General features: G+C 38.0%; 2 non-coding genes across 2 annotated transcripts; both read left to right on the top strand.

The window, feature by feature from the left end:
• The first annotated feature begins 223 nt into the window (after window positions 1–223).
• On the top strand, window positions 224–331 carry LOC130947173 (small nucleolar RNA R71). The gene has a single exon (XR_009072573.1). It is a non-coding gene; the product is annotated as a small nucleolar RNA R71 (small nucleolar RNA).
• A 20,280-nt stretch (window positions 332–20,611) lies between these two features.
• LOC130947192 (small nucleolar RNA R71) lies at window positions 20,612–20,719 on the top strand. The gene has a single exon (XR_009072593.1). It is a non-coding gene; the product is annotated as a small nucleolar RNA R71 (small nucleolar RNA).
• Window positions 20,720–21,481: the final 762 nt, after the last annotated feature.

Here is a 21,481-nt window from a genome sequence, read left to right as displayed (position 1 = left end):
GAGCATCAATCTCAAGAACTCCTTTCTTCTGACTTGTCCCATTGTTCACAGGATTCCTTTCAGAAGTGTACATGAATTGGTTATTTGCAACCATTTCAATAAGCTCTTGAGCTTCTGTAGGCGTCTTCTTCAGATGAAGAGATCCTCCAGCAGAGCTATCCAAAGACATCTTGGATAGTTCAGAGAGACCATCATAGAAAATACCTATGATGCTCCATTCAGAAAGCATGTCAGAAGGACATTTTCTGATTAATTGTTTGTATCTTTCCCAAGCTTCATAGAGGGATTCACCATCCTTCTGTCTGAAGGTTTGGACTTCCACTCTAAGCTTACTCAATTTTTGAGGTGGAAAGAACTTTGCCAAGAAGGCATTGACTAGCTTTTCCCAAGAGTCCAGGCTTTCTTTAGGTTGAGAGTCCAACCATATCCTAGCTCTGTCTCTTACAGCAAAAGGGAATAGCATCAGTCTATAGACCTCAGGGTCAACCCCATTAGTCTTGACTGTGTCACAGATTTGCAAGAATTCAGCTAAGAACTGATGAGGATCTTCCATTGGAAGTCCATGGAACTTGCAATTCTGTTGCATTAGAGAAACTAATTGAGGCTTAAGCTCAAAGTTGTTTGCTCCAATGGCAGGGATAGAGATGCTTCTCCCATAGAAATTGGGAGTAGGTGCAGTAAAGTCACCCAGCACCTTCCTTGCATTGTTGGCATTGTTGTTGTTTTCGGCTGCCATGGGTTCTTCTTCTTTGAAGAATTCGGTTAGGTCCTCAATAAAGAGTTGTGCCTTAGCTTCTCTTAGCTTTCACTTCAAGGTCCTTTCAGGTTCAGGGTCAGCTTCAACAAGAATGCCTTTGTCTTTGTTCCTGCTCATATGAAAGAGAAGAGAACAAGAAAATATGGAATCCTCTATGTCACAGTATAGAGATTCCTTGAGGTGTCAGAGGAAGAAAAATGGAAGACAGAAGTAGAAAATTCGAACTTATCAAAGAAGATGGAGTTCGAATTTTGCATTAAGGAATAGAGTTAGTCCAAAAATAGAAGGATGTGAGAAGAAGGGAAGTAATTTTCGAAAATTTAAGTAAAAGATTTTGAAAACATTTGTGAAAAACACTAATTGATTCTCAAAAACTAAGAATAGAAAAAGAATCAAGTGATTTTTGAAAAAGATTTGAAATTAGAAATCAAAAAGATATGATTGAAAACTTATTTTGAAAAAGATGTGATTGAAAAATTATGGTTTTAAAAAGATATGATTGAAAAGATATGATTTGAAAACAATTTTAAAAGATATGATTTGAAAACAATTTTAAAAGATATGATTTGAAAACAATTTGAGAAGATATGATTTTTAAAAAATTAATGACTTGCCTAACAAGAAAAGATATGATTCAAGCATAAAACCTTCCTCAACAGAAAAGGCAAAAAATGTTCAATCAAATCATTAATTGTTAGTAAGTATCTTTGAAAAAGGAAAGAAATTGATTTTGAAAACATTTGATTGAAAAGATATGATTTGAAAAAGATTTGATTTTGAAAAACTTTGAAAACTTGAAAAAAAAATTGATTTTGAAAACAAAATCTTCCCCCTTTGCCATCCTGGCGTTAAACGCCCAGAATGGTGCACATTCTGGCGTTTAACGCCAAAAACTATACCCTTTTGGGCGTTAAACGCCCAGCCAGGCACCCTGGCTGGCGTTTAAACGCCAGTCTGTCTTCTTCACTGGGCATTTTCGAATGCTCAGCTTTTTCTGTATAATTCCTCTGCTGTATGTTCTGAATCTTCAATTCTCTGTATTATTGACTTGAAAAGACACAAATTAAAAATATTTTTGGATTTTTAATAATGAGGAATAATAAAAAAATGCAACTAAAATCAAATAACAATGCATGCAAGACACCAAACTTAGCAGTTTGTATACTATTGACACTAACAAGATGAGAATACATATGAGAAACAACAAAATGCTCAAGTCAATAGAATTCAAAGATCAAAACTCATGAAATCATCAAGAACAACTTGAAGATCAATGAGGACACATGCATGAATGCAATAAGAACAGAAACATGCAATTGACACTAAACTTAAGATGAGACTCTAGACTCAAACAAGAAATATTTTTGGATTTTATGATTTTGTAATTTTTTTGTGCTTTTTCGAAAATTAAGTGAAAAGGAAAATAAAGATATCAAAATTCTTAATGAGAATTCCAGGAATCATGCAATGTTAGTCTAAAGCTTTAGTCTAAAGGAATTAGACATGGCCGGCTAAGCTTCAGCAGGACATTGCATTCAAGAGCTAAATTGATGAGAATCAATCAGCTTTGGTGATGATAAGAACATCACCTTGAAACACTAGAATTCATTCTTAAGAACTCTGAAGAAAAATACCTAATCTAAGCAACAAGATGAACCGTCAGTTGTCCATACACAAGAACAATCCCCGGCAACGGCGCCAAAAACTTGGTGCACGAAATTGTGATCAATACTTTTCAAAACATAAACAATCCCTAGTAATGGCTCCAAAGACTTGGTGCTCAATACCATGGCATAAACACAACTTCGCACAACTAACCAGCAAGTGCACTGGGTCGTCCAAGTAATAAACCTTACGCGAGTAAGGGTCGATCCCACGGAGATTGGTGGTATGAAGCAAGCTATGGTCATCTTGTAAATCTCAGTCAGGCAGACTCAAATGTATAATGGTGATGAACGAAAATAACATAAAAGATAAAGATAGGGATACTTATGTACATCATTGGTGTAAGAGCTTCAGACAAGCGTATGAAGATGCCTTCCCTTCCGTCTCTCTGCTTTCCTAATGCCTTCATCCAATCCTTCTTACTCCTTTCCATGGCAAGCTCGTGTAGGATTTCACTGTTGTCAGCAGCTACCTCCCATCCGCGCAGTGAAAGCTAATGCACGCACTCTGTCACAGTGCTGCCAATCACCGGTTTGGTTCCCTCCCCTACCGGAATAGAATCACTCTTTTGCGTCTGTCACTAACGCCCAGTAGGTTACAGGTTTGAAGCACGTCACAGTCATTCAATCATTGAATCCTACTCAGAATACCACAGACAAGGTTTAGACCTTCCGGATTCTCTTGAATGCCGCCATCAGGTCCTGCCTATACCACGAAGATTCCGAAGAATCCAAGAGATATTCACTAAGCCTCGGATGCTTGTAGAACAAGAATGGTTGTCAGTCACCTTGTTCATAGGTGAGAATGATGATGAGTGTCAATCACCACCTTCATCAAGTTGAAGAACAAGTGATATCTTGGTAAAAGAACAAGCGGAATTGAATAGAAGAACAATAGTAATTGCATTAATACTCGAGGTACAGCAGAGCTCCACACCTTAATCTATGGTGTGTAGAAACTCCACCGTTGAAAATACATAAGAACAAAAGTGATCATTGGTTTCGGCCCCAAAGAGGGAACCAGAAGAACCAAGATCTGATCTAAGAACTAGATGTCCGAAGATGAAAATACAATAGTAAAAGGTCCTACTTATAGAAAACTAGTACATAGATGAGTAAATGACATAAAAATCCACTTCCGGGCCCACTTGGTGTGTGCTTGGGCTGAGCAATGAAGCTTTTTCGTGTAGAGACTCTCCTTGGAGTTAAACGCCAGCTTTAGTGCCAGTTTGGGCGTTTAACTCCCAATTAGGTGCCAGTTCCGGCGTTTAACGCTGGAATTTCTTGAGGTGACTTTGAACGCCGGTTTGGGCCATCAAATCTTGGGCAAAGTATGGACTATTATATATTGCTGGAAAGCCCAGGATGTCTACTTTCCAACGCCGTTGAGAGCGCGCCAATTGGGCTTCTGTAGCTCCAGAAAATCCACTTCGAGTGCAGGGAGGTCAGAATCCAACAGCATCTGCAGTCCTTTTGAGTCTCTGGATCAGATTTTTGCTCAGGTCCCTCAATTTCAGCCAGAAAATACCTGAAATCACAGAAAAACACACAAACTCATAGTAAAGTCCAGAAAAGTGAATTTTAATTAAAAACTAATAAAAATATAATAAAAACTAACTAAAAGATACTAAAAACATACTAAAAACAATGCCAAAAAGCGTACAAATTATCCGCTCATCAAGGAGCCATTCAGGTTTTCTCGCATATGTCAGGGAGCTCCGAGAGACATCGAGGAATGGAATTGCATTAAGTATGAAGGAGGGCTCTGGAGCGATATCTTAGGTTCAGTGGGACCAATGGAGATCTGAACTTCCTCAGAGTTGGTGAATAAGAGCAGAGTTGCTGAAGAGTGTGTGAAAAAGGTGGCTACAGAGAAAGGAATTCATAGGGAGCACAACCAAGGATTTGCACCAAGGGGTCGAGATTTTAAGGAGAGAGGATACACACAACACTTTTTCTAAAGACGGAATAACTTTGCAACGAATGAGGAGTCCCAAGGGAACGGTAAGGGAAAATAGACAACGGCTGCTACAGATGTTTCGAGCTGTTAGAGATGTGGAAGTCATCACCCAAATAGGCCGTGCCGATTGAGGTTAGGTGTATGTTACAAGTGCGGGTTACCAGGGCATGTATCAAGAAATTGCCAACAAGGAGGGAGTCAGGATGCGGGCCAATTGCGACAGTAAGATTGAGGTAATTGCAATAATCAGGCTTAATGGACAGTGCATGATTTTATAATACCACCTTTACAATAAAACTGAGAATGTCGAGCTTAGTATTAGACTTATAATCAAACTAGATGGTCCGAGTAGGGGTTTGCTTTAAACAAAAATGCTTTGGGCTTTGAATACCTGATAAGTTTAGCAGATTAATACAAATGGATAAATGCCTGTCATGTAAAGGATTTTCTGTTGAGATTGATATGTTGTGTTTGTTATTTAATTGGTTGATTTCTAGATTTTTGGTGAAACAGATTGAATCCGTGACATTTAGATTTCTTTGATTTAAATAGATGAGGAATGGTCCTAAATAATGGATTTGCAAATGTTGATTTGAAATGTTGGTTTTGATTGAGTTGAGGTTGAAAAGAGGGGACCCATAACGGGTGGCAAACTTCAGTTTTTAGGAGAGGTGCTGTCGAAATTTTTCCAAGAATTTGAAAGAGTGTTGGTTATGGTTTTGAAAATGATTTTTGATTTGAGTAACTTTAACAAAAGAGATGTGTTTCGAATGTTTTTATAGATTATTAAAGAAAATCGGATTCTTATGATTTTGTTAACTTGTTATTTCAAACTCATTTGATTTCTAAAAACGAAGAGAGTTTTGATTAATTAGTCAAAGACTTTAAAACAGCAATTTATATATAAATTGAAAAGTTTGGGAATAAGAAAGTAAGTCTGGAGGTTATGCTTGGAGTTGAGCTATGATTAGTGGTAATTGGCTTGACAGAGAGAGAGGATAGTGATAGAGTATGATTAAGGTATGGTGATGATTTTTGGTTGATTATAGTGATGTGGGATGATGACTATGATTAATGATGATGGTGAAATTATTGATGACATGATTGGAGATTTAATAAGATGTGAGTTGATGAGATGATGAAAGTAATGAACGAGGCTGTTGGTCAGCGTTGGACGAATGATCGAGATCCTCTGAGATAAAGGAATCAGAGCGCGGCAACGGAAGCACGCAGAGTAAAAAGACCTTGGGACTACTATGCGTTGGATATAAAGGTAGACTACGCTCACGTACCGATGGTGGCAGATGGAATTTTCGAGGGCAAAAATTTCTATTTGGGGGGTAGAATGTAAAATCTGGTCAAATCGTAATTAATTAAATAGGATCAAATATGGTTAGAAAATTTAGCAATTGGAATTTGATAATTTAAATATGATATTTGTACTCAGTGAATTTTTCTGAGTCGAAAAACATAGTTTTCTGAATAAAAATGCGCACTGAAAATTTGACCGGCAGTACCGGCTGCGATCTGTTCGATACTGTGGATGAGAAAATTAATTACAAGTGAATAATTTTAATAAATAAGAATTTATAATTTGTGAAGATAGAAATATTTAAAATACGATTTAACACTCTAATCTTAAAGGTTTTGGCCCAAAATTGGGCCAACAGGTTAAACCAACTAAACCGGGCCCAAGTGGACCCAAAACCCAACATATATAAATCTTAGTTATGAGCATTTCAGCTCATTAACCCTAAAGAAAGACTGAAAGAGTGTGGGACGCTGAAATGGAGAAGAGAGGAAGAAGAGAGAAAATCCTAACTTCATCAAACTTCAAATCACCGTAACTTTCTCTCCGAAACTCCGACTGATGAGCCGTTTGTGGTCACGCGTCACTCTTCTTATCTTCTAGAATTCAATCTAAGTTTTGTGGTGAGTATTCTACTGTCCTCTGCCCAGTTTTCATTTTTCTCTTTAAATTCGGGTTTAGTTATGGGTGTTGAGTAATTTTATGATTTTGTTTGTTTAGGAATGCTCTAGTATGAGCCATTGGTGAGTTCCATCAACTTACTTTGTGGGTTAAGAGTATTGGGTAATTTTGGTACACAATTTGAAGATTGATATTGCTTGTGGGGCCTTGGTGAGGCTTGGAGCTAAGAGTTGGTGGAGACTTCCAAGAAGAAGTTCAATTATTTTGGCTACCAGAGGTACGGTTTAAATTTCATTTAAGTACCGTGTGCTGTGATGAGAATTCCTAGGCTAGATGCCCTAGAATTAAGTTTGGATTGTGTAAATGGTTGGTACTAATATGTATAGTTGATATGTAATGTAAATTAATGATTGGGTTAAGAATTGTGTGAATTTGTATGTTTGGTGTGTTGAGAATTTGATAAATTGGATAATGAATATTGGTTTGTGAAATATGCATTTAAATTATAAATTTAGGCCGGAGGCCGTGAATCTTGGGCTAGAGGCTGAAAAGAGGTAAGGAAGGTAAGTGATGTGTGTATTGTGTGATGTCATATGAGATTGAGTCGATGTTGAATATTGAGTGTGTGAATAAATGGGAAGAATGTGGAATAATAAAAAATTAGGAATTTAGGAGTGGAAGATGATAAAATTGAATTGAATTGTATAGATGAGGTAGGTTTAGTTTTAGTTGAGTGTAATTCTGTGAATGTGTTTGGGTTGTGGTCATTTGGATGAGTGAAAATGAATTTGGCTTGTGAGCATTGGAATAATTGGTGATTTCTATTTTTGGGTAAAAATTGATTTTTGACTAACTACGGCGGCCTGTAACTCGGTCCTCAAAGTTAAAAATTCTTCAAAATTGGATTTTTATGAAAGTTCCTTCAACGATCTTTCCAACAGTTCAAAAATTGTTGAAAAAAGAATTTTGTAGAAGAAGTTATGTGTGGCGGAAGTTTGAGATTTGAAAATAAAATTCTGCAGCTTTTTAAACTTAGTAAAATTTTTGGTAAAACGTACTCTGACGCGCACGCACACGTCACTTGGGATTTTTACTCTCTCACGCGTGCGCCTGGCCGACGCGTACGCGTCGCTATATTGATGCAGGTGCGTGGTATAAATTCCAAAGGGTTGTGATGGTTGCGTGCCTGTTTTGTGCGAGAAGCACAAAACGCATCCATGCGTACGCGTGGCTGACGTGCACGCATCACCCTACCTCTCTACTTCCCATGCGTGACCCTGTTTTCAACAAAAATTGATTTTTGAGTTTTTAAAGTCGGATTTCAGATTTCTAAGCCTCGATTTTCATCCTTTAAGTCCTAAATTTTTATAGTATGCCTAATAATGAGAAGAAGTTGGAAAATGTGATAACTTGTTGATGAAGAAAGACTTGGAGTAATGAATTATGATTGAGAAAGTGCATAAATGATGGTTTGAAAATGAATGTGATGTGTGACCCCGGGTAGTAGGCAGTGGCGTTGTCCACTTGCTCCGAGTATGAGATGGAGAAGGAGAATTATGATAAATGAGTTTAATTATGGAGTTCTGAATGAATGTATGTTTGTGATATCTGGGTAGTAGCAAGCGTCATGGTTCGTCCCGCTTGCTCCGGGTCATTGTTTGAGAATTGGCAATAATGAAGAGCGATTATGAATGAATGTGTTTTTGTGATACCTAGGTAGTAGCAAGGGTTGTGGTTCATTCCGCTTTCTCCAGGTTAATGTTTGAGATTTGATAATAATGATGATTGATTTTAAACTAAATAAGTGTTTGTTTTGAGATCCTGGGTAGTAGCAAGGGTTGTGGTTCGTCCCACTTGCTCCAGGTCAGATATTGTGACGCCTAGGTAGTAGTGGCAGTAGTGGTGATTCCACTCGCTCCAAGTTGAGCTTTTAAACACTCACCTGGGTAGTAGCCGCAGAAGTGGTTGTTCCACTGGCTCTGGATTAAGCGGGTAGTAGTAAAGGGGTTGTAGCTCAAGCCCACTTACTCCGCATGGGTGTTTCTGTCCATGGTTAGCTACCAGGATGTGTCAGGTTGGCTATATAATCGATAGATAATATCATCAGCCATAGGGCAGGCATACATCATATGCATATGTTTGAATTGTTTGGGTTTGCCTATTATTTTGGATTGCTACATCATATATACTATGTTACCTAATTATGTGCTACTTGTTCTACTTGTACCTTATTGTGTATTATTTGCCTGTATTGCTTGTGTTTGTACAACTGAGTGGTCCCTCATGCTGGTATCGGTTGACGCTGAGGGCTGTTCTTGTTGAGATAGAGTAATGATATGATTAATTTAAAATGATGATTATTGAATGGGGTAATTTGAGTTCCCTGGGTAGATGTAGTGAAGTGATTTCACTGCTCTAGGTAGAAAATAAGATAATTTGAGCTCCTTGGGTAGACGCAGTGAAGTGATTTCACTTGCTCCAGGTAAGGATATGAAGTATTGATATAGAATTGTTGAGACAGAATAACTTGTGATGGTTTTGTTTATGATTCTGATTCTGATTCGTTAGAGAGATAGAAAGTTAGGAAGTATGAGGAAGATGAATTAGATTTAGCATTCCCTTATGACAGTTGCCTATTTATGGATTAGCGATAACATAGGATGAATTTTGGTGAAAGAAAGTTTAGGATGCTTAGTGAGTTTTTATTACAGTGCATTGTATTTATTTGGCACTTTTACCATACTGGAAACTCATGGGTCGGGGGTTCTCATTCTGTATATATCTCTTGTTTTTCAGATACATGTCCAAGTGCTCAAAAGTGAGCTGTGGTTCATCTGAGAGATTGCGAAGCTCTTTATATTCTCTACTTTATATTTTGCTTAGAATCTCTCCACCTTTATTTTGAAAACCTTATATTATGTATTGAACTCTTTTGAACTTCCCTATAGAGGCTCTTATGTTTCTTTTGGGAGAGATTAGCAGATACTGTTATCAACTACTTTCAAACTATACCCTAGCTGGCCTAAACTTCGCGGGTCGCGACTAGTGGCTAATTATTTATGTTACTTATCTATATTTTGTTTTATCTTATTCTTCTCAACGAAATTATCTTTATATCGTCTCAGTTCACGCTTTACCTTCTTTTTGTCGATACGTGAGTGCTACGAATTTGCGATTTTATTTTTACTCCTTTTCAAGCTTCTTGATTAATACTCCTTTCAATCATGCTTATAAACTATGTATTAAAAATCCCCTTGAGAGTCGTACCACCTTATCATCACTCAAGTGTAAGGATATGAATATTAGGGTGTTACAAAATGATATTATATGTTACTTTTACTATGAAGCACGGACACTTCGCTGAGTTGTCGTGTCCGCGTGTCGGACACATTTCGGACACGACACTCACCGATGCTCGCCCGACACGCATGTTTGCTGTGTCTAACCACGTCTTAATAAAAAATAAAAAATTCTTCTCCAGACACCATTGGACACACCTAAATATCATCACGTGTCAGCGTGTCCAATCTTTTTCTTAACATATATTCTTGAAATAAATTTAGATATAGTATGTATTATTATTTATTAAAACAAAAAGATATTTTAATTATATACTTGATATAATTAAAATAAGATATTAAAAATAATTTAAAAAATTAATTTATATTTTAATATCAATAAAATATTAAAATTCATTATGATTTATCTAAAAAAATACTTTATATTTTATATGTATGCGTGTCCCCGTGTCTTATAAGATTTTAAAATTTGCGTGTCGGCATGTCTCGTGTCGTATCGTGTCCTATGTCCATGTCCGTGCATCATAGCTTTTATATTGGTAATTAAATTTTAGTTACTACACAAATATTATATTTTAGGTAATTGTATATTTTTTGTTTTTTTAAATTATTTTATGATTTTAAGATCACTTAATTATTTTTTTTAAGTATTGTCATTATTGGGGAGTAACTAATGTGTGTGATAGTCTAAAATTGAGAAATAAAAATACAAAATATTAATATACTGAGTTTTTGAAATATAAATCTTGAAGTAAATATATGTGATTATAATTAATGATCATAATTAAAAGTCTTTATTTTATTTCAATTTGTTCAGGACATGTTTATTTTAAACTTTATTTCTTTATTAATCAGTATATTTTGGTACATTTAATTGTCACTAATTTATATAAATTAAAATATATAAATTAAAAAAATAGATACGTGTCTAAAAAATGAAAAAAAAATATATTTTTTGTTAGTAAAAAATTTATGTCGCTTTAGCTTTTTTTTTTGGACATCATATCTTACATTTTTACTATAATTAAAAGTTAGAGGTAAATTATTAAAATATAAATTAATAAAAAATATAATAATTAATGAATTATCATAATCACATTTAAAGATATTTAAGTTATTTTTATATAATAAAAGTGATATACTTTAAAAAATATTTGTATATAATTTACTAACAAATATATGAGATATTTATCATTATTTTTATTTTTAATAAAAATATTAGTGTATTAAAGTGATATATTTTAAAGGGGTATAAATGAGATTTTTATTCAAAAAAAATTACAAGATAGCAAATATAATTTTATTTTAATTTTATCCTTAACATTTAGTTTTAATTTTACCTTTAGAGTTTCAATATGTTTCAATTATACCATAAGGGTGAACAACATTAATTATAACTAAACAATTATATTATCTGATTTGACCAAAATTAAATAAACATTAAATTATTTAATAAATTTATAGAATTTGAATTATGAATTTTCGTAGTAAATCAAATCGAATCTATAAGATTCGAATTACTTGGATGCTATCTATACTACTAAATTGAATGAAGGAGATTCGATTTATAATGAGTTGAATTGCTACTAAGTGAGTATAAATCGAACTTTATTGCTTCGATTTAGCATGGACCATATAAATCGAAATTTATAGATTCGATTTAGTAAGGAATGACATAATTTAAATTTTTTGAATTCAATTTACTTTCGAATCACAATGTCAGGTAATTCGAATCCTATAGATTCGATTTACTACTTATTATCCTAATATGAATTCATTAAATTCGATTTATATAGAAATATAAATAAAGACAACTAGGTAACGTTTTTGGGTTTGGGGGATTCGGGTAATTTTAGGGTGGCTTTGGTTTATCAACGTAAATTAACCTAATATGTGATATTAGTTATTGTTATATATATGAAAAATATGACTGGTGGACGAAATTGTGATCACTATTCTTTAAGTTGTACTTTTATGGAATTTGAAATTGGCACGAGTGGACACAACTCCGTTCAACTAACCAGCAAGTGTACTGGGTCGTCCAAGTAATAAACCTTACGTGAGTAAGGGTCGATCCCACAGAGATTGTTGGTATGAAGCAAGCTATGGTCACCTTGTAAATCTCAGTTAGGCAGATTAAATTTGTTTATGGTTTCGAAAATAGAAATATAAAAATAGAAATAAAAAAAAAGGATAGAATACTTATGCAGATTCATTGGTGGGAATTTCAGATAAGCGAATGGAGATACTGTATGGCTCAAGAACGCCTACTTTCCTATTGCTTCAACTCAATCCTTCTTACTCCTTTCCATGGCAAGCTATGTATAGGGGTTCACCGTTCGACGAAGGCTACTTTGTATCCTCTCTGGAAAATGGTCCTCTGCGCTGTCACTCGCATGGCTAATCGTCTGGAGGCATCACACTGGCCGACGGCTACATCCCATCCTCGCAGTGAAAACTACGCTCACGCGCTCTGTCACAGCACGGCTAATCACTGGTTGGTTCCCGTTCCTACTGGAATAGAATCCCTTGATTCTTTTGCATCTGTCACTAACGCCCAGCACTTGCAAGTCTGAAGCACGTCACAGTCATTCATTACCGGAATCCTACTCGGAATACCACAGACAAGGTTAGACTTTCCGGATTCCCAGGATCCTACTCGGAATACCACAGACAAGGTGAGACTTTTCGGATCCTCATGAATGCCGCCATCTATCTAGCTTATACCACGAAGATTCTGTTAGGGAATCTAAGAGATACACATTCAAGCTCGGTTGCATGTAGAACGAAAAGTGGTTGTCAATCACGCGCGTTCATAGGTGAGAATGATGATGAGCGTCACATAATCATCACATTCATCATGTTCTTGGGTGCGAATGAATATCTTGGAATAAGAATAAGATAGAATTAAATAAAAAGTAATAGTAATTGTATTGAAACTTGAGGTACAGCAGAGCTCCACACCCTTAATCTATGGTGTGCAGAAACTCCACCGTTGAAAATACATAAGTAAAAGGTTCAGGCATGGCCGAATGGCCAGCCCCCAAAACATGATCAATAGCCTCTTAGGATGAAGAATAAAACAAAACTGAGACCAAAAATGTCTAATACAATAGTAACTTATCCTATTTATACTAGACTAGCTACTAGGGTTTACATGAGTAAGTAATTGATGCACAAATCCACTTCCGGGGCCCACTTGGTGTATGCTTGGGCTGAGCTTGATCTATCCACGAGCTGAGGCTTCTCTTGGAGTTGAACTCCAAGTTATAACGTGTTTTGGGCGTTTAACTCCGGATCATGACGTTTTTCTGGCGTTTAACTCCAGACAGCAGCATGTACTTGGCGTTCAACGCCAAGTTACGTCATCAATTTCCGAATAAAGTATGGACTATTATATATTGCTGGAAAGCCCTGGATGTCTACTTTCCAACTCCGTTAAGAGCGCGCCAATTGGAGTTCTGTAGCTCCAAAACATCCATTTTGAGTGCAGGGAGGTCAGATTCCAACAGCATCAGCAGTCCTTTTGTCAGCCTTTTTCAGAGTTTTGCTCAAGTCCCTCAATTTCAGCCAGAATTTACCTGAAATCACAGAAAAACACACAAACTCATAGTAAAGTCCAGAAATGTGAATTTAACATAAAAACTAATGAAAACATCCCTAAAAGTAGCTTGAACTTACTAAAAACTACCTAAAAACAATGCCAAAAAGCGTATAAATTATCCGCTCATCACAACACCAAACTTAAATTGTTGCTTGTCCCCAAGCAACTGAAAATCAATTAGGATAAAAAGAAGAGAATATACTATAAATTCCAGAATATCAATAAATATTAATTATAATTAGATGAGCGGGACTTGTAGCTTTTTGCTTCTGAATAGTTTTGGCATCTCACTTTTTCCTTTGAAGTTTTGAATGATTGGCTTCTCTAGGAACTTAGAATTTCAGATAGTGTTATTGATTCTCCTAGTTAAGTATGTTGATTCTTGAACACAGCTACTTTTTGAGTCTTGGCCGTGGCCCTAAGCACTTTGTTTTCCAGTATTACCACCGGATACATAAATGCCACAGACACATAACTGGGTGAACCTTTTCAGATTGTGACTCAGCTTTGCTAGAGTCCCCAGTTAGTGGTGTCCAGAGCTCTTAAGCACACTCTTTTTGCTTTGGATCACGACTTTAACCACTCAGTCTCAAGCTTTTCACTTAGACCTTCATGACACAAGCACATGGTTAGGGACAGCTTGGTTTAGCCGCTTAGGCCTGGATTTTATTTCCTTGGGCCCTCCTATCCATTGATGCTCAAAGCCTTGGATCCTTTTTACCCTTGCCTTTTGGTTTTAAGGGCTATTGGCTTTTTCTACTGCTCCTTCTCTCTTTTTTTTTTCGCAAGCCTTCTTTTTCACTGCTTTTTCTTGCTTCAAGAATCAATTTCATGATTTTTCAGATCATCAATAACATTTCTCTTTGTTCATCATTCTTTCAAGAGTCAACAATTTTAACATTCATAAACAACAAGATCAAAAGACATATGCACTGTTCAAGCATTCATTCAGAAAACAAAAAGTATTGTCACCACATCAATATAATTAAATTAAATTCAAGGATAAATTCGAAATTCATGTACTTCTTGTTCTTTTGAATTAAAACATTTTTCTTTTAAGAGAGGTGAAGGATTAATGGAATTTATTCATAGCTTTAAGGCATGGTTACATGGTGCACGAAATTGTGATCACTACTTTTCAAAACATAAACAATCCCTAGTAATGGCTCCAAAGACTTGGTGCTCAATACCATGGCATAAACACAACTTCGCACAACTAACCAGCAAGTGCACTGGGTCGTCCAAGTAATAAACCTTACGCGAGTAAGGGTCGATCCCACGGAGATTGGTGGTATGAAGCAAGCTATGGTCATCTTGTAAATCTCAGTCAGGCAGACTCAAATGTATAATGGTGATGAACGAAAATAACATAAAAGATAAGGATAGGGATACTTATGTATGTCATTGGTGTAAGAGCTTCAGACAAGTGTATGAAGATGCCTTCCCTTCCGTCTCTCTGCTTTCCTACTGTCTTCATCCAATCCTTCTTACTCCTTTCCATGGCAAGCTTGTGTAGGGTTTCACCGTTGTCAATGGCTACCTCCCATCCTCGCAGTGAAAGCTAATGCACGCACTCTGTCACAGTACTGCCAGTCACCGGTGTGGTTCCCTCCCCTACCGGAATAGAATCCAGTGATTCTTTTGCGTCTGTCACTAACGCCCAGCAGGTTACAGGTTTGAAGCACGTCACAGTCATTCAATCATTGAATCCTACTCAGAATACCACAGACAAGGTTAGACCTTCCGGATTCTCTTGAATGCCGCCATCAGTTCTTGCCTATACCACGAAGACTCCGGTTAAAGAATCCAAGAGATATTCACCAAGCCTCGAATGCTTGTAGAACAAGAATGGTTGTCAGTCACCTTGTTCATAGGTGAGAATGATGATGAGTGTCAATCATCACCTTCATCAAGTTGAAGAACAAGTGATATCTTGGTAAAAGAACAAGCGGAATTGAATAGAAGAACAATAGTAATTGCATTAATACTCGAGGTACAGCAGAGCTCCACACCTTAATCTATGGTGTGTAGAAACTCCACCGTTGAAAATACATAAGAACAAGGTCTAGGCATGGCCGAATGGCCAGCCTCCCAAAGTGAGTTCAATCATCAAAACATGATCAAAAGACTCTCTATCCAGCTCTCTATTACAATAGTAAAAGGTCCTACTTATAGAAAACTAGTAGCCTAAGGTGTACAGAGATGAGTAAATGACATAAAAATCCACTTCCGGGCCCACTTGGTGTGTGCTTGGGCTGAGCAATGAAGCATTTTCGTGTAGAGACTTGTCTTGGAGTTAAACGCCAGCTTTGGTGCCAGTTTGGGCGTTTAACTCCCATTTGGGTGCCAGTTCCGGCGTTTAACGCTGGGATTTCTGTAGGTGACTTTGAACGCCGGTTTGGGCCATCAAATCTTGGGCAAAGTATGGACTATCATATATTGCTGGAAAGCCCAGGATGTCTACTTTCCAACGCCGTTGAGAGCGCGCCAATTGGGCTTCTGTAGCTCCAGAAAATCCACTTCGAGTGCAGGGAGGTCAGAATCCAACAGCATCTGCAGTCCTTTTCAGTCTCTGGATCAGATTTTTGCTCAGATCCCTCAATTTCAGCCAGAAAATACCTGAAATCACAGAAAAATACACAAACTCATAGTAAAGTCCAGAAAAGTGAATTTTAATTAAAAACTAATAAAAATATACTAAAAACTAACTAGATCATACTAAAAACATACTAAAAACAATGCCAAAAAGCGTACAAATTATCCGCTCATCACAACACCAAACTTAAATTGTTGCTTGTCCCCAAGCAACTAAAGATCAAATAAGATAAAAAGAAGAGAATATGCAATGAACTTCAAAAACATCTATGAAGATCAGTATTAATTAGATGAGCGGGGCTTCTAGCTTTTTGCCTCTGAATAGTTTTGGCATCTCACTTCATCCTTTGGGACTCAGAATGATTGGCTTCTTTAGGAACTCAGAATCCAGATAGTGTTATTGATTCTCCTAGTTAAGTATGATGATTCTTGAACACAGCTACTTTATTGAGTCTTGGCTGTGGCCCAAAGCACTCTGTCTTCCAGTATTACCACCGGATACATACATGCCACAGACACATAATTGGGTGAACCTTTTCAGATTGTGACTTAGCTTTGCTAAAGTCCCCAATTAGAGGTGTCCAGGGTTCTTAAGCACACTCTTATTGCCTTGGATCACAACTTTATTTCTTTCTTTTTTTCTTTCTTTCTTCTTTTTTTTTCGGTTTTCTTCTCTTCTCTTTTTTTTTTTTCGTTTGCTTCTCTTTTTTTTTTCACTGCTTTTTCTTGCTTCAAGAATCATTTTTATGATTTTTCAGATCCTCAGTAACATGTCTCCTTTTTCATCATTCTTTCAAGAGCCAATATTCATGAACCACAAATTCAAAAGACATATGCACTGTTCAAGCATACATTCAGAGAACAAAAGTGTTGCCACCACATCAAAATAATTAAACTGTTATAAAATTCAAAATTCATGCAATTCTTTTCCTTTTCAATTAAGAACGTTTTTATTTAAGAAAGGTGATGGATTCATAGGACATTCATAACTTTAAGGCATAGACACTAAGACACTAATGATCACAAGACACAAACATGGATAAACATAAGCATAAAAAATTCGAAAAACAGAAGAATAAAGAACAAGGAAATCAAGGAACGGGTCCACCTTAGTGATGGCGGCTCTTCCTTCCTCTTGAAGGTCCTATGGAGTGCTTGAGCTCCTCAATGTCTCTTCCTTGCCTTTGTTGCTCCTCTCTCATGATTCTTTGATCTTCTCTTATTTCATGGAGAAGAATGGAGTGTTCTTGGTGCTCCACCCTTAGTTGTCCCATGTTGGAACTCAATTCTCCTAGGGAGGTGTTTAGTTGCTCCCAATAGTTTTGTGGAGGAAAGTGCATCCCTTGAGGCATCTCAGGGATCTCATGATGAGAGGGGTCTCTTGTGTGCTCCATCCTTTTCTTGGTAATGGGCTTATCCTCATCAATGGTGATGTCTCCCTCTATGTCAACTCCAACTGAATAACAGAGGTGACAAATGAGGTGAGGGAAGGCTAACCTTGCTAAGGTAGAGGACTTATCCGCCACCTTGTAGAGTTCTTGGGCTATAACCTCATGAACTTCCACTTCTTCTCCAATCATGATGCTATGGATCATGATGGCCCGATCTAAAATAACTTCAGACCGGTTGCTAGTGGGAATGATTGAGCGTTGGATAAACTCCAACCATCATCTAGCCACGGGTTTGAGGTCATGCCTTCTCAGTTGAACCGGCTTGCCTCTTGAATCTCTCTTCCATTGTGCGCCCTCTTCACATATGGCTGTGAGGACTTGGTCCAACCTTTGATCAAAGTTGACCCTTCTTGTGTAAGGATGTTCATCTCCTTGCATCATAGGCAAGTTGAACGCCACCCTCACACTTTCCGGACTAAAATCCAAGTATTTCCCCCGAACCATAGTAAGATAATTCTTTGGATTCGGGTTCAGACTTTGATCATGGCTCTTGGTGATCCATGCATTGGTATAGAACTCTTGAACCATCAAGATTCCAACTTGTTGAATGGGGTTGGTAAGTACTTCCCAACCTCTTCTTTGGATCTCATGGCGGATCTCCGGATATTCACCCTTTTTGAGTGAAAAGGGGACCTCGGGGATCACCTTCTTCAAGGCCACAATTTCATAGAAGTGGTCTTGATGCACCCTTGAGATGAACCTATCCATCTCCCATGACTCGGAGGTGGAAGCTTTTGCCTTCCCTTTCCTCTTTCTAGAGGTTTCTCCGGCCTTGGATGCCATAATGATCATGGAAAAACGAAAAAGCAACGCTTTTACCACACCAAACTTAAAATGTTTGCTCGTCCTCGAGCAAAAGAAGAAAGAAGAGAGTAGAAGAAGAAGAAATGAGGAAGAGGGAGATGGTGGTGTATTCGGCCAAAGAAGGGGGAGAAGTGGTGTTTTGGTTGTGTGAAAATGAAGGAGTGAAGAAGGGTATTTATAGGAGAGAGGGGAGATGGGGTTCGGCCATATTGGGTGGGTTTGGGAGGAAAAGTGGTTTGAATTTGAAGGGTGAGGTTGGTGGGGTTTTATGAAGGATGGATGTGAGTGGTGAAGAGAAAGATGGGATTTGATAGGTGAAGGGCTTTTGGGGAAGAGCTGTTGAGGTGATTGGTGAATGGGGGAAGAAGAGAGAGAGTGGTGGTGGGGTTGGTGGGGATCCTGTGGGGTCCACAGATCCTGTGGTGTCAAGGAAAAGTCATCCCTGCACCAAATGTTGCTCAAAATCACGTTTTGAGCCATTTCTGGCGTTAAACGCCGGGCTGGTGCCCATTCCTGGCGTTTAACGCCAGGTTCTTGCCCTTTTCTGGCGTTTAACGCCAGTCTGGTGCCCCTTTCTGGCGTTAAACGCCCAGAATGGTGCCAGACTGGGCGTTAAACGCCCAACTGCTAGGCTTACTGGCGTTTGAACGCCGGCAGCTTCTTCCTCCAGGGTGTGCTGTTTTTCTTCCTGTTTTTCATTTTGTTTTTGCTTTTTCAATGGATTTTGTGAGTTCTTATGATCATCAACCTACAAAAAACATAAAATAACAAAAGAAACTAGATAAATTATAATCATTGGGTTGCCTCCCAACAAGCGCTTCTTTAATGTCAGTAGCTTGACAGAGGGCTCTCATGGAGCCTCACAGATACTCAGAGCAATGTTGGAACCTCCCAACACCAAACTTAGAGTTTGAATGTGGGGGTTCAACACCAAACTTAGAGTTTGGTTGTGGCCTCCCAACACCAAACTTAGAGTTTGACTGTGGGGGCTCTTCTTGACTCTGATTTGAGAGAAACTCTTCATGCTTCATCTCTATGGTGACAGAGGGATATCCTTGAGCCTTAAACACAAAGGATTCTTCATTCACTTGAATGATCAGTTCACCTCTATCAACATCAATCACAGCTTTTGCTGTGGCTAGGAAGGGTCTGCCAAGGATGATGGTTTTCATCCATGCACTTCCCAGTCTCTAGGACTATGAAATCAGCAGGAATGTAATGGTCTTCAACCTTTACCAAAACATTCTCTACAAGTCCATGAGCTTGTTTTCTTGAGTTGTCTGCCATCTCTAATGAGATTCTTGCAGCTTGTACCTCAAAGATCCCTAGCTTCTCCATTACTGAGAGAGGCATGAGGTTTACACTTGACCCTAAGTCACACAGAGCCTTCTTGAAGGTCATGGTGCCTATGGTACAAGGTATGGAAAACTTCCCAGGGTCTTGTCTCTTTTGAGGTAATTTCTGCCTAGACAAGTCATCCAGTTCTTTGGTGAGCAAAGGAGGTTCATCCTCCCAAGTCTCATTTTCAAATAACTTGTCATTTAGCTTCATGATTGCTCCAAGGTATTTAGCAACTTTCTCTTCAGTGACATACTCATCCTCTTCAGAGGAAGAATACTCTTCAGAGCTCATGAAAGGCAGAAGTAAGTCCAATGGAATCTCTATGGTCTCATTTTGAGTCCCAGATTCCCATGGTTCCTCATTGGGGAACTCATTGGAGGCTAGTGCACGCCCATTGAGGTCTTCCTCAGTGGCGTTCACTGCCTCTCCATCCTCTCCAAATTCGGCCATATTGATGGCTTTGCACTCTCCTTTTGGATTTTCTTCTGTGTTGCTTGGGAGAGTACTTGGAGGGAGTTCAGTAACTTTCTTGCTCAGCTGTCCCACTTGTCCTTCCAAATTTCTAATAGAGGACCTTGTTTCATTCATGAAACTTTGAGTGGTTTTAATTAGATCAGAGACCATGGTTGCTAAGTCAGAGGGGTTCTGCTTAGGATTCTCTGTCTGTTGCTGAGAAGATGATGGAAAAGGTTTGCCATTGTTAAACCTGTTTCTTCCACCATTATTATTGAAACCTTGTTGAGGTCTCTCTTGATTCTTCCATGAGAGATTTGGGTGATTTCTCCATGAAGAATTATAGGTGTTACCATAGGGTTCTCCTAGGTAATTCACCTCTTCCATTGAAGGGTTCTCAGGATCATAAGCTTCTTCCTCAGATGAAGCCTCCTTAGTACTGCTTGGTGCATTTTGCATTCCAGACAGACTTTGAGAAATCAAATTGACTTGTTGAGTCAATATTTTATTCTGAGCCAAAATGGCGTTCAGAGCATCAATCTCAAGAACTCCTTTCTTCTGACTTGTCCCATTGTTCACAGGATTCCTTTCAGAAGTGTACATGAATTGGTTATTTGCAACCATCTCAATTAGCTCTTGAGCCTCTGTAGGCGTCTTCTTCAGATGAAGAGATCCTCCAGCAGAGCTATCCAAAGACATCTTGGACAGTTCAGAGAGACCATCATAGAAAATACCTATGATGCTCCATTCAGAAAGCATGTCAGAAGGACATCTTCTGATCAATTGTTTGTATCTTTCCCAAGCTTCATAGAGGGATTCACCATCCTTCTGTCTGAAGGTTTGGACTTCCACTCTAAGCTTACTCCATCTTTGTGGTGGAAAGAACTTTGCCAAGAAGGCATTGACCAGCTTTTCCCAAGAGTCCAGGCTTTCTTTGGGTTGGGAGTCCAACCATATTCTAGCTCTGTCTCTTACTGCAAAAGGGAATAGCATCAGTCTATAGACCTCAGGGTCTACCCCATTAGTCTTGACTGTGTCACAGATTTGCAAGAATTCAGCTAAGAACTGATGAGGATCTTCCATTGGAAGTCCATGGAACTTGCAATTCTGTTGCATTAGAGAAACCAATTGAGGCTTAAGCTCAAAGTTGTTTGCTCCAATGGCAGGGATAGAGATGCTTCTCCCATAGAAGTCGGGAGTAGGTGCAGTAAAGTCACCCAGCACCTTCCTTGCATTGTTTGCATTGTTGTTATTTTCGGCTGCCATGTCTTCTTCTTCCTTGAAGAATTCGGTTAGGTCCTCTAAAGAGAGTTGTGCTTTGGCTTCTCTTAGCTTTCTCTTCAAGGTCCTTTCGGGTTCAGGGTCAGCTTCAACAAGAATGCCTTTGTCTTTGCTTCTGCTCATATGAAAGAGAAGAGAACAAGAAAATGTGGAATCCTCTATGTCACAGTATAGAGATTCCTTGAGGTGTCAGAGGAAAAGAGAAATAGAAAGAAGAAGGAGAAGAAGAATTCGAACTTTACTTAGATAAGGTTCGAATTGTGCATTGAGAAGGAGTGGTACTCCATAAATAGAAGGATGTGAGAAGGAGGGAAGAGAATTTTCGAAAATTAATTAAAATAT

This window comes from Arachis stenosperma, chromosome 8 (genome assembly GCF_014773155.1).
Source record: "Arachis stenosperma cultivar V10309 chromosome 8, arast.V10309.gnm1.PFL2, whole genome shotgun sequence".
In the NCBI taxonomy this organism is placed as follows: Eukaryota; Viridiplantae; Streptophyta; class Magnoliopsida; order Fabales; family Fabaceae; genus Arachis; species Arachis stenosperma.
This window is presented reverse-complemented; position numbering and strand designations above follow the sequence as displayed.